The sequence below is a fragment of the Capra hircus genome, chromosome 9 (assembly GCF_001704415.2).
Source record: "Capra hircus breed San Clemente chromosome 9, ASM170441v1, whole genome shotgun sequence".
NCBI classification, from domain to species: Eukaryota; Metazoa; Chordata; class Mammalia; order Artiodactyla; family Bovidae; genus Capra; species Capra hircus.
The window spans coordinates 9,346,312-9,359,105 of NC_030816.1; the positions used below are offsets into that span (position 1 = coordinate 9,346,312).

Here is a 12,794-nt window from a genome sequence, read left to right on the forward strand (position 1 = left end):
TAATCAGGGAGCACTGACTCCAAAAACCTGGCTGAATCCTGCTAAGAACAGTGAGCTTTGGGACACCCTGGCTCTTCCTACTTAGATCCTCCTCTCCTGCATTCTCAACAGTAGTCCTGAAAGCCATCACTCCTGCAATCATGGGCTCAAATAAGCAGGTACAGACCCTGGAGGTGACAGAACAGTTGTGGGGCAACATTATCAAATAACTGTCATTATTTAACCGATCTGGCAGTTTCCTGGAAACCCCACTAGTAGGGGTTTATTTGCCATGACTCAAAGCTTACCCAGTGTGAACAGCCTCAGAAAAGGGTATTTATTAAAAACAAATAGCAATTGTTTAACACTGAAGCTGTCCAAGACGATGATAAGGGGCAGAGCAAACAAGAGGCAGGTCAAAACTTAAAAAGAATAGCTCAGGGAAAAGATGCTATTAAAACTGAATGTTTGTGTCCCCTGAAAATTCACATGGTGCAGTCATAAGGGTAGGGCCCTGATCTGACAAGATTAGTCTCTTTCTATGAGAGATCTATCCATATTTCCCCAACAAGCTGTTCCGTGTGTGTGTGCTCTCTCACTCTTTCTCCATACACACGCACACACAAGCGCTGAGGAAAAGCCAAGTAAGGACATAACAAGAGGCTTGTTACACAACACAACAAGTAAGGACATAATAGCAAGGTTATACACATAACCTGTGTATAAGACAGGAAGAGAACCCTGCCAGACCTTGGTCTGAGACTTCTAACCTCCAGAACTATGAATAATAAATTTCAGTCTGTCATTTTGTTATAGCAGTCTAAGCTGACTAATACAAGTGTCCATAAGGGGCTTTGAAAAGTTTAAACATGTTCCTGTGAATCTAGAAGGCCACACAAACGTGGAGGACTGTGGACATGCCCAGAAAACACTTCGGAAGGCCCCAAACTCTTACCTCTGGCTGAACTTCAGATTCTGCAAAAGCAGGAAATAAAAGCTAAGGCAGAATTGTAGGCTGCCTGCCTAAGAGTTGAAGCCATGCCACAACACACACAAAGAACTCCTAGGCACAGGCTGGGAAATTTACTGGTTTAGACATTTAAGGAAAATTCTATTATCTGAATAAGCAGAGACCTCAGTGGTCACATATGACAAAGAATATCAATCTGACAGAATTAGCTTCAAAAAGTCACTAAATAGGAAAAAATAAATAAATAAAATAAATAACCCCTGGAGAAGAAAGAGAATCTGATTTCAAGAGTTGCTACATTATGGGAATTCCCTGATGGCTCGGTGGTTAGTGCCATTGCACTGCCAAGCCCTGGTCAGCGAACTAAGATCCAGCAACCATGAAAGATGAAAAGAGAAACGTCAAGTGTGGCCTATAAGCAAAAAAAGAAAAAAAAAAGGTCAAGAGAATGTTCCTAAGAATGCCAAGATCCTGAACTATTATAAAGAGTTTAAATCAATTATTTTAAATATGTCCAAAAATAAATTTTAAAAATCGCATCTAAAAATTTAAAAGAAAGTATGAGAATAACATCTCAAGAAATGAAGATTAAAAAAAAAAAGAAATGAAGATTATCAATAAAGACAGAAACTATAGGTTAACTGAGATGATCCAATATGAAGAACAGAAAGAAAAAAAAAAAGAATAAAAACAAACTGAGTATAAGGGATTTATGGAACACTATAAAAAGATACACAGGGGACTCACAGAAGCAAATAAGAAAGGACATAATATTTGAAGAAATAATGGAACTGGAAGATAGGAATTGATATATACATACTTATATATAAAATGGATAACTAATAAGGACCTCCTATTAATACAGGGAACTTTACTCTATACTCTGTAATGGGCTACATGGGAAAAGAATCTAAAAAAGGGTGGATATATGTATAACTGATTCAAACTAATACAACACTGTAAATCAAGTATATTGCAAAAATTAAACAAATAAATGCTATAGTGGTATATAAAAATAAAGTCAGTGGTAATCTGGAAAAAAAGAAATAATATCAGAGGGGGAGAAAACTAAGAGTGAAGAAAATCCGAATGCAAAATTAAGCAGTAAATGACAGCCAAGACAGGTGTAGCTCAGTCACCATGCCGTGCCTAACTCTTTGCAATCCCAGGCATTGTAGCACACCAGGCTTTCCTGTACTTCACCATCTCCCAGAGTCTGATCAAGCTCATGTCCCCTGAGCTGGTGATGCCATCCATCCATTTCATCCTCTGTAGTAGTTTTTAACTCAGTCCCATAACCTTATCTTGCCCCTCCCCTTTCCCTGCCCAAGATTTGAAGAGTTCCCTTCCAAGAAAGGGAACAACCCAAAAAACCATCAACCAATGAATGGATAAAGGAGATGTGGTGTTTACATTTATGTATACATACATGTATCTGTGTGTGACATACAGTGTAATACCACTTGGCCATAAAAAAGAATGAAATTCTGTCATTTTCAATAATGAACCTAGAGGGTATTATGTTTAATGCTGCTGCTGCTAAGTCTCTTCAGTAGTGTCCGACTCTGTGTGACCCCATAGACGGCAGCCCACCAGGCTCCCCCGTCCCTGGGATTCTCCAAGCAAGAACACTGGAGTGGGCTGCCATTTCCTTCTCCAATGTGTGAAAGTGAAAAGTGAAAGTTAAGTCGCTTAGTTATGTCTGACTCTTAGCGATCCCATGGACTGTAGCCTACCAGGCTCCTCTGTCCATGGGATTTGTCAGGCAAGAGTACTGGAGTGGGTTGCCATTGCCTTCTCAGATGCTTAATGAAATAAGTCAGAGAGACAAATACTTCATGTTATCACTTGTATGTGGAATCATGGAATTTAAATTTAAACACAAATGTATATAAAAAAGATAAAAACAGATAAAGAGAACAAAGCAGTAGTAGTTACCACTGGGGAGAGGGAAAGGGGAGGGGCAAGATAAGGTTATGGGATTAAGAGTTAAAAACTACTATGTATAAAATGAGAAGGCAACAGGATATATTGTATAGTACAGAAAAATAAAGACATTGTTTTTTTTTACCAACTTTACATGAAGCATAATCAATAAAAATATTGAGCCACAATGCTGTACACCTGAAACTAATACCGTAAATCAACCATACATCAATTAAAAGAAATACAGAAAAAAGTGTGATTGTTATAATTACATTAGGGCTTCCCTGGTGACTCATATGATAAAGAATCTGCCTGCAATGCAGAAGACCTGGGTTTGATCCCTGGGTTGGGAAGATCTCCTGGAGAAGGGAATGGCAACCCACTCTAGTATTCTTGCCTGGAGAATCCCACGGACAGAGGAGCCTGGTGGGCTACAGTCCATGGAGTTGGAAAGTCAGACATGACTGAGCCACTAACACTTTCAGTTCCATGACTGCATTACATGTAAGCCTCACTGTAACAACAAAGAAAAAGCTACATTAGATACATTGGAGCACCTATATAAAGTGAAGTCACTCAGTCATGTCCAACTCTTTGTGACCCCATGGACTGTAGCCTACCAGGTTCCTCTAGTCCATGGGATTTTCCAGGCAATAGTACTGGAGTGGATTGCCATTTCCTTCTCCAGGGGATCTTCCCCACCCCGGGATTGAACCCGGGTCTCCCGCATTATAGACAGACGCTTTACTGTCTGAGCCACCAGGGAAGTCCTATATAAAGGAAATATTAAAAGCGAAGGCAGAAATGGACATGAATACAATAAAAGAAAGGACCTTGGGCATCCCTGGTGGTCCAGTGGTTAAGAATATGCCTCCCAATGCACGGAACACAGGTTTGATCCTTGGTCTGGTAAGGTCCCACATGCTGCAGGGCAGCTAAGCCCATATACTGGAACTACTGAACCTACACTCGAGAGCCCACAAGCCACAACTGCTGAGCCCAGGCTCTGAGAGCCTGTGTTCGGCAACAAGAGGGGCCACTGTAATGAGGAGCCCACGGCCTGCAACTAGAGTAACCCCCACTCAGCACAACTACAGAAAGCCCATGTGCAGCAACAAAGACCCAGCACAGCCAAAATAAATAATAAATAAAAATTTTTACAATAGTAGAGGACTTCAATACTCCATATTGAACATGAATAAATAACCCAGACAAAATTAATACAGAAACAGCAGATATGACCAACACGATAGACCAAATCACCCTAACAGACATATATATAATACTCCATCCAACAGCAGCAAAACAGACATTCTTCTCAGGTGTACACAGAACACCCTGCAGGAGAGACCATGTGCAGACCTGCAAAACAATTTAAGACTGTAATCATATTAACTATCATCTCCAACTACAAGGGCATAAAATTAGAAAAATAGGAAAAAAACTGGAAAATTCACATATGGTCTTGAATAATCAGGAAGTCAAAGAAGAAAGAGAAAGCAAAGAAAATACCTTGAGTCAAAGGAAAATGGGAAACAACATATCAAAATTTAAAGGACAAAAGAATTTCTAAGAAAGATGGTTATACTGATAAATGCCCTAAAAAAAAGATCTCAAAAGAACAACCTTTGAAGGTTTTTACACAACAAAGAACTATAAAAAGAAGAACAAAGCCCAAACTTGGCAGAAGGAAGGAAATACTGAAGATTAAGCAGAAACCAATAACTCAGACACTAGAAAAGCAAGAGAAAAGACCAACAAAGAGTTGTTTATTTGAAAAGAGAAAATTAACACACCTTTAAGTAGACTAAGAAAAACAAAACTCAAAATTGTAAATAAAAGAGGAAACATTACCATTGATATCACAGAAATATAAAGGATCATAAGAGACTATTATGGATAACTATATGCTAATGAACTGGACAACCTAGAGGAACTGGATCAGTTTCTAGAAACATGAAACATACCAAAACTGAATAATAAAATAGAAAATCTGAACAGACTAATAACAGAATAAGGAGAATGAATCAGCAGTCAAAAAGTTCCAAAACAGAATGCTTCATCAGTGAATTCTACCAAATATTTAAAGAAAAATTAACACAAATCCTTCTTAAATTAATCCCAAAAACCAAAGAGGGGGGAACACTTGCAAACTCACTTTATGAGGCCAACCTTATCCTGCTACCAAAGACAGACAAGTTAACTACAAGGAAATTACAGAACAATATCCCTGATGAATGTGTATATAAAAACCCTCAATAAAGTACCAATAAACATAATTAAACAGCACATTAAAAGGACCATACACCATGATCAACCTTGTGATGCACGGATAGTTCAAAATGTGCAAATCAATAAAGATGCTACACAACATTAACAGAACAGAGGTTAAAAATCATATGATCATCTCAATAGTTGCAGAAAATGCACATGACAAAATTCAACATCAGTTCAGTTGCTCAATCGTGTCTGATTCTTTGCAAGTCAACATACGTTTATAATAAAAACTGTCATCAAATTAGAAATGCAACAGGTTTTTGTATATTTGTTTTTAACCCTGTAAATTTATCCACTTATTATTTCTAATAGTATTTTGGTGGCATCTTTTACTATTAGAAATAATAAATGAATAAAGTTGCAGGGTAAAAAAATCAATATACAAAAACCTGTTGCATTTCTATACACTAACATTGAGCTAAGAGAAAGAGAAATTAAGAAATCAATCCACTTTACAATCACATCAAAAAGAATAAAAGACTTAGGAATAAATTTAACCAAGGAAATGAAAGATCTGCATACTGAAAACTACAAAACACTGAAAAAACAAATTAAAGAATATACAAATAAATGGAAAGATATTTCATGTTCACAGGCTAGAAGAACTGATATTGTTAAAATGCCCATTCTACCCAAAGCAATCTACATATTCAATGAAATCCTATAAAAGTTCCAATGGTACCTTTCATAGAAACAGAAAAAGTAATCCTAAAATTCACATGGAACCACAGAAGACCATAAATGGCCAAAGCAACACTGAAAAAGTTCAACAGAACTGGAGTTGTCATATTTTCTGATTTCAAAGTCCTATTGCAAAGCTAGAGGAAGCAATACAGGAACACCCTGGCATAAAAAGAGACACACAGACCAATGAGACAAAACAGGCCAGAAATAAACCTTCATGTATACAGCCAATTACCCTCTGACAAGAATGTCAAGAATACAAAACAGGGACAGACAGTCTCTTCAGTTAAGGATATGAGAAAAACTAATATCCACATGCAAAATAATGAAACTGGACAAAAATCAACTCAAAATGGATTAAAGGTTTAAATCTAAGACCTGAAACCAAAAACTCCTAGAAGAAGCAGGAAAAGCTCCTAGACACTGGCCTTGGCAATGATTTTTTAGATGTGACACCAAAACCACATGTAACAAAAGCGAAAATAAACAAGTGGTGTTCCAGGAAAACAAAAATCACACCAAAGAGTCAACAGAAAAGGCAACCTTGGAATGGGAGAAAATAATTGCAAAGCATGAGAGATGAATGTCCAAAACATATAAGGAACTCATATAAATTCAATAGCCAAAAGAAAAACTACAGACTTAGAAGACAAACTTCTGGTTACCAAAGGGGAAAGACTGGGGTGAAGGATAAATTGGGAGTTTGGGACTGACATATACATACTACTATATTCAAAATAGATAACCAACAAGGACCTACTGTATAGCACAGGGAATCTTGCTCAATATTTTCTAATAACCTAAATGGGAAAAGAATTTGAAAAAAGGATGCACGTATATGCATAATTGATTCAGTCTGCTGTATAGCTGACACTAATACATTATAAATCAATAATAGTCCAATATAAAATAAAAACTTTATTATTTTTTTTAAATTTTTTTATTTTTTAAATTTTAAAATCTTTAATTCTTACATGCGTTCCCAAACATGAACCCCCCTCGCACCTCCCTCCCCACAACATCTCTCTGGGTCATCCCCATGCACCAGCTCCAAGCATGCTGCACCCTGCGTCAGACATGGACTGGCGATTCAATTCTTACATGATAGTATACATGTTAGAATTCCCATTCTCCCAAATCATCCCACCCTCTCCCTCTGAGTCCAAAAGTCCATTATACACATCTGTGTCTTTTTTCCTGTCTTGCATACAGGGTCGTCATTGCCATCTTCCTAAATTCCATATATATGTGTTAGTATACTGTATTGGTGTTTTTCTTTCTGGCTTACTTCACTCTGTATAATTGGCTCCAGTTTCATCCATCTCATCAGAACTGATTCAAATGAATTCTTTTTAACGGCTGAGTAATACTCCATTGTGTATATGTACCACAGCTTTCTTATCCATTCATCTGCTGATGGACATCTAGGTTGTTTCCATGTCCTGGCTATTATAAACAGTGCTGCGATGAACATTGGGGTACATGTGTCTCTTTCAATTCTGGTTTCCTTGGTGTGTATGCCCAGCAGTGGGATTGCTGGGTCATAAGGTAGTTCTATTTGCAATTTTTTAAGGAATCTCCACACTGTTCTCCATAGTGGCTGTACTAGTTTGCATTCCCACCAACAGTGTAGGAGGGTTCCCTTTTCTCCACACCCTCTCCAGCATTTATTGCTTGCAGATTTTTGGATCGCAGACATTCTGACTGGTGTGAAGCGGTACCTCATTGTGGTTTTGATTTGCATTTCTCTAATAATGAGTGATGTTGAGCATCTTTTCATGTGTTTGTTAGCCATCCGTATGTCTTCTTTGGAGAAATGTCTATTTAGTTCTTTGGCCCATTTTTTGATTGGGTCGTTTATTTTTCTGGAATTGAGCTGCATAAGTTGCTTGTATATTTTTGAGATTAGTTGTTTGTCAGTTGCTTCATTTGCTATTATTTTCTCCCATTCAGAAGGCTGTCTTTTCACCTTGCTTATATTTTCCTTTGTTGTGCAGAAGCTTTTAATTTTCATTAGATCCCATTTGTTTATTTTTGCTTTTATTTCCAGAATTCTGGGAGGTGGATCATAGAGGATCCTGCTGTGATTTATGTCTGAGAGTGTTTTGCCTATGTTCTCCTCTAGGAGTTTTATAGTTTCTGACCTTACATTTAGATCTTTAATCCATTTTGAGTTTATTTTTGTGTATGGTGTTAGAAAGTGATCTAGTTTCATTCTTTTACAAGTGGTTGACCAGTTTTCCCAGCACCACTTGTTAGAGAGATTGTCTTTACTCCATTGTATATTCTTGCCTCCTTTGTCAAAGATAAGGTGTCCATATGTGTGTGGATTTATCTCTGGGCTTTCTATTTTGTTCCATTGATCTAGATGTCTGTCTTTGTGCCAGTACCATACTGTCTTGATGACTGTGGCTTTGTAGTAGAGCCTGAAGTCAGGTAAGTTGATTCCTCCAGTTCCATTCTTCTTTCTCAAGATTGCTTTGGCTATTCGAGGTTTTTTGTATTTCCATACAAATCTTGAAATTATTTGTTCTAATTCTGTGAAAAATGTGGCTGGTAGCTTGACAGGGATTGCATTGAATTTGTAAATTGCTTTGGGTAGTATACTCATTTTCACTATATTGATTCTTCCGATCCATGAACATGGTATATTTCTCCATCTATTAGTGTCCTCTTTGATTTCTTTCATCAGTGTTTTATAGTTTTCTATATATAGGTCTTTAGTTTCTTTAGGTAGATATATTCCTAAGTATTTTATTCTTTTCGTTGCAATGGTGAATGGAATTGTTTCCTTAATTTCTTTTTCTACTTTCTCATTATTCGTGTATAGGAATGCAAGGGATTTCTCTGTGTTGATTTTATATCCTGCAACTTTACTATATTCATTGATGAGCTCTAGTAATTTTCTGGTGGAGTCTTTAGGGTTTTCCATGTAGAGGATCATGTCATCTGCAAACAGTGAGAGTTTTACTTCTTCTTTTCCAATTTGGATTCCTTTTATTTCTTTTTCTGCTCTGATTGCTGTGGCCAAAACTTCCAGAACTGTGTTGAATAGTAGCGGTGAAAGTGGACACCCTTGTCTTGTTCCTGACTTTAGGGGAAATGCTTTCAATTTTTCACCATTAAGGATAATGTTTTTTAATCTTTGCTCTTAGGTTTTTGTTGTCAATTTTGTACATTTAAAAACCCAAACTTCACTACCCCAGTTTACCTGAGAGCAAGACTACTGGCTTGACCACTCTCTCCTCCTCTGGACTCTTTTTCTCCACCAGGTGGCCTCTGTCTCTTTTCTCCCCCATCTCTCCTCTATCCAACTCTGTGAATCTCTGTGTGTTCCAGATGGTAGAGAACACCTAAGGAACTGGTTACTGGCAGGATTTGTCTCTCTCCTACTCATTCCTCTCTCTGATCCTCCTGGTCACCTCTGTCTACTTCCTCCCTCTCCTCTTCCCCGTATAACTCTGTAAATACCTCTGAGCGGTCCAGACTATAGAGCGCACATAAGGAAGTGACTACTGGCTAGCTTGCTCTCTTCTCTTTTGATCTCACTGCATCTCATTCCAGTTACCTCTAACTACCTCCTCCATCTTCTCTTCTCCTTATAACTCAGTGAACCTCTCTGAGTGTCCCCCAATGTGGAGAAACTTTTCATCTTTAACCTAGATGTTTCATCATCGGTGCTGTATAGATGGAGAAGTCTAGAGGCTACTGTAAAAATAAAACTGAAAACCAGAAGCAGGAGGCTTAAATCCAAAGCCTGAAAACATTAGAGAACTCTTGAATTCAGGGAACATTAAGCAATAGGAGCCCATCTAATGCCTTCATACCTACACCGAAACCAAGCTCCACCCAAGGGCCAACAAGTTCCAAAACAAGACATACCACACAAATTCTCCAGCAACACAGGAACACTCCCCTGAGCTTCAATATACAGGCAGCTCAAAATTATCCCAAAACCTTTGATGTCTCGTAACCCATTACGGGTCACTCCACTGCACTCCAGAGAGAAGAAACCCAGCTCCACCCACCAAAACTCCAACACAAGCCTCCCTATCCAGGAAACCTTGACAAGCCACTGATAGAACCCCACCCACAGTGAGGAAGCTCCATAATAAAGAGAACTCCACAAATTACCAGAATATAAAAAGGCCACCCCAAACGCAGCAATATAACCAAGATGAAGAGACAGAGGAATACACAGCAGGTAAAGGAACAGGAGAGTTGCCCACCAAACCAAACAAAAGTGGAAGAAGTAGGGAATCTACCGGAGAAGGAATTCCGAATATTGATAGTGAAAATGATCCAAAATCTTGAAATCAAAATGGAATCACAGATAAATAGGCTAGAGACAAGGATTGAGAAGATGCAAGAAAGGTTTAACAAGGACCTAGAAGAAATAAAAAAGAGTCAAAATATAATGAATAACGCAATAAATGAGATCAGAAACACTCTGGAGGCAACAATTAGAATAACGGAGGCAGAAGATAGGATTAGTGAAATAGAAGATAGAATGGTAGAAATAAATGAATCAGAGAGGAAACAAGAACAACGAATTGAAAGAAATGAGGACAATCTCAGAGACCTCCAGGACAATATGAAACGCTCCAACATTCGAATTATAGGAGTCCCAGAAGAAGAAGACAGAAAGAAAGATCATGAAAAAATCCTTGAGGAGATAATAGTTGAAAACTTCCCTAAAATGGGGAAGGAAATAATCACCCAAGTCCAAGAAACACAGAGAGTTCCAAATAGGATAAACCCAAGGCGAAACACCCCAAGACACATATTAATCAAATTAACAAAGATCAAACACAAAGAACAAATATTAAAAGCAGCAAGGGAAAAACAACAAATAACACACAAGGGGATTCCCATAAGGATAACAGCTGATCTTTCAACAGAAACTCTTCAGGCCAGGAGGGAATGGCAAGACATACTTAAAGTGATGAAAGACAATAACCTACAGCCCAGATTACTGTACCCAGCAAGGATCTCATTCAAATACGAAGGAGAAATCAAAAGCTTTACGGACAAACAAAAGCTGAGAGAATTCAGCACCACCAAACCAGCTCTCCAACAAATTCTAAAGGATATTCTCTAGACAGGAAACACGAAAAGGGTGTATAAACCCGAACCCAAAACAATAAAGTAAATGGTAACGGGATCATACTTATCAATAATTACCTTAAACGTAAATGGGTTGAATGCCCCAACCAAGAGACAAAGATTGGCTGAATGGATACAAAAACAAGACCCCTCTATATGCTGCTTACAAGAGACCCACCTCAAAACAAGGGACACATACACACTGAAAGTGAAGGGCTGGAAAAAGATATACCACGCAAATAGAGACCAAAAGAAAGCAGGAGTGGCAACACTCATATCCAATAAAATAGACTTTAAAACAAAGGCTGTGAAAAGAGACAAAGAAGGCCACTACATAATGATCAAAGGAACAATCCAAGAAGAAGATATAACAATTATAAATATATATGCACCCAATATAGGAGCACCGCAATATGTAAGAGAAATGCTAACAAGTATGAAAGGGGAAATCAACAATAACACAATAATAGTGGGAGACTTTAATACCCCACTCACACCTATGGACAGATCAACTAAACAGAAAATTAACCAAGAAATGCAAACTTTAAATGATACATTAGATCAGTTAGACCTAATTGATATCTATAGGACATTTCACCCCAAAACAATGAATTTCACCTTTTTTTCAAGTGCTCATGGAACCTTCTCCAGGATAGATCACATCCTGGGCCATAAATCTAAACTTGATAAATTCAAAAAAATCGAAATCATTCCAAGCATCTTTTCTGACCATAATGCATTAAGATTAGATCTCAATTACAGGAGAAAAACTATTAAAAATTCCAACATATGGAGGTTGAACAACACACTTCTGAATAACCAACAAATCACAGAAGAAATCAAAAAAGAAATCAAAATATGCATAGAAACTAATGAAAATGAAAACACAACAACCCAAAACCTATGGGACACTATAAAAGCAGCGCTAAGAGGAAAGTTCATAGCAATACAGGCATACCTCAAGAAACAAGAAAAAAGTCAAATAAATAACCTAACTCTGCAACTAAAGCAACTAGAAAAGGAAGAGTTGGAGAACCCCAGAGTTAGTAGAAGGAAAGAAATCTTAAAAATTAGGGCAGAAATAAATGCAAAAGAAACAAAAGAGACCATAGCAAAAATCAACAAAGCCAAAAGCTGGTTCTTTGAAAGGATAAATAAAATTGACAAACCATTAGCCAGACTCATCAAGAAGCAAAGAGAGAAAAATCAAATCAATAAAATTAGAAATGAAAATGGAGAGATCACAACAGACAACAGAGAAATACAAAGGATCATAAGAGACTACTATCAGCAGTTGTATGCCAATAAAATGGACAACGTGGAAGAAATGGACAAATTCTTAGAAAAGTACAATTTTCCAAAACTGAACCAGGAAGAAATAGAAAATCTTAACAGACCCATCACAAGCACGGAAATTGAAACGGTAATCAGAAATCTTCCAGCAAACAAAAGCCCAGGTCCAGACGGCTTCACAGCTGAATTCTACCAAAAATTTCGAGACGAGCTAACACCTATCCTCCTCAAACTCTTCCAGAAAATTGCAGAGGAAGGTAAACTTCCAAACTCATTCTATGAGGCCACCATCACCCTAATACCAAAACCTGACAAAGATGTCATAAAAAAAGAAAACTACAGGCCAATATCACTGATGAACATAGATGCAAAAATCCTCAACAAAATTCTAGCAATCAGAATCCAACAACACATTAAAAAGATCATACACCATGACCAAGTGGGCTTTATCCCAGGGATGCAAGGATTCTTCAATATCCGCAAATCAATCAATGTAATTCACCACATTAACAAATTGAAAAATAAAAACCATATGATTATCTCAATAGATGCAGAGAAG

At 37.6% G+C, this 12,794-nt stretch overlaps 1 protein-coding gene across 2 annotated transcripts in view; it reads right to left on the reverse strand.

Moving 5' to 3' along the window:
- The window catches only part of IBTK (inhibitor of Bruton tyrosine kinase), a 100,248-nt gene that overhangs the window by 43,985 nt on the left and 43,469 nt on the right, over positions 1–12,794 (reverse strand). The gene's annotated exons all lie outside the window — the stretch shown is intronic.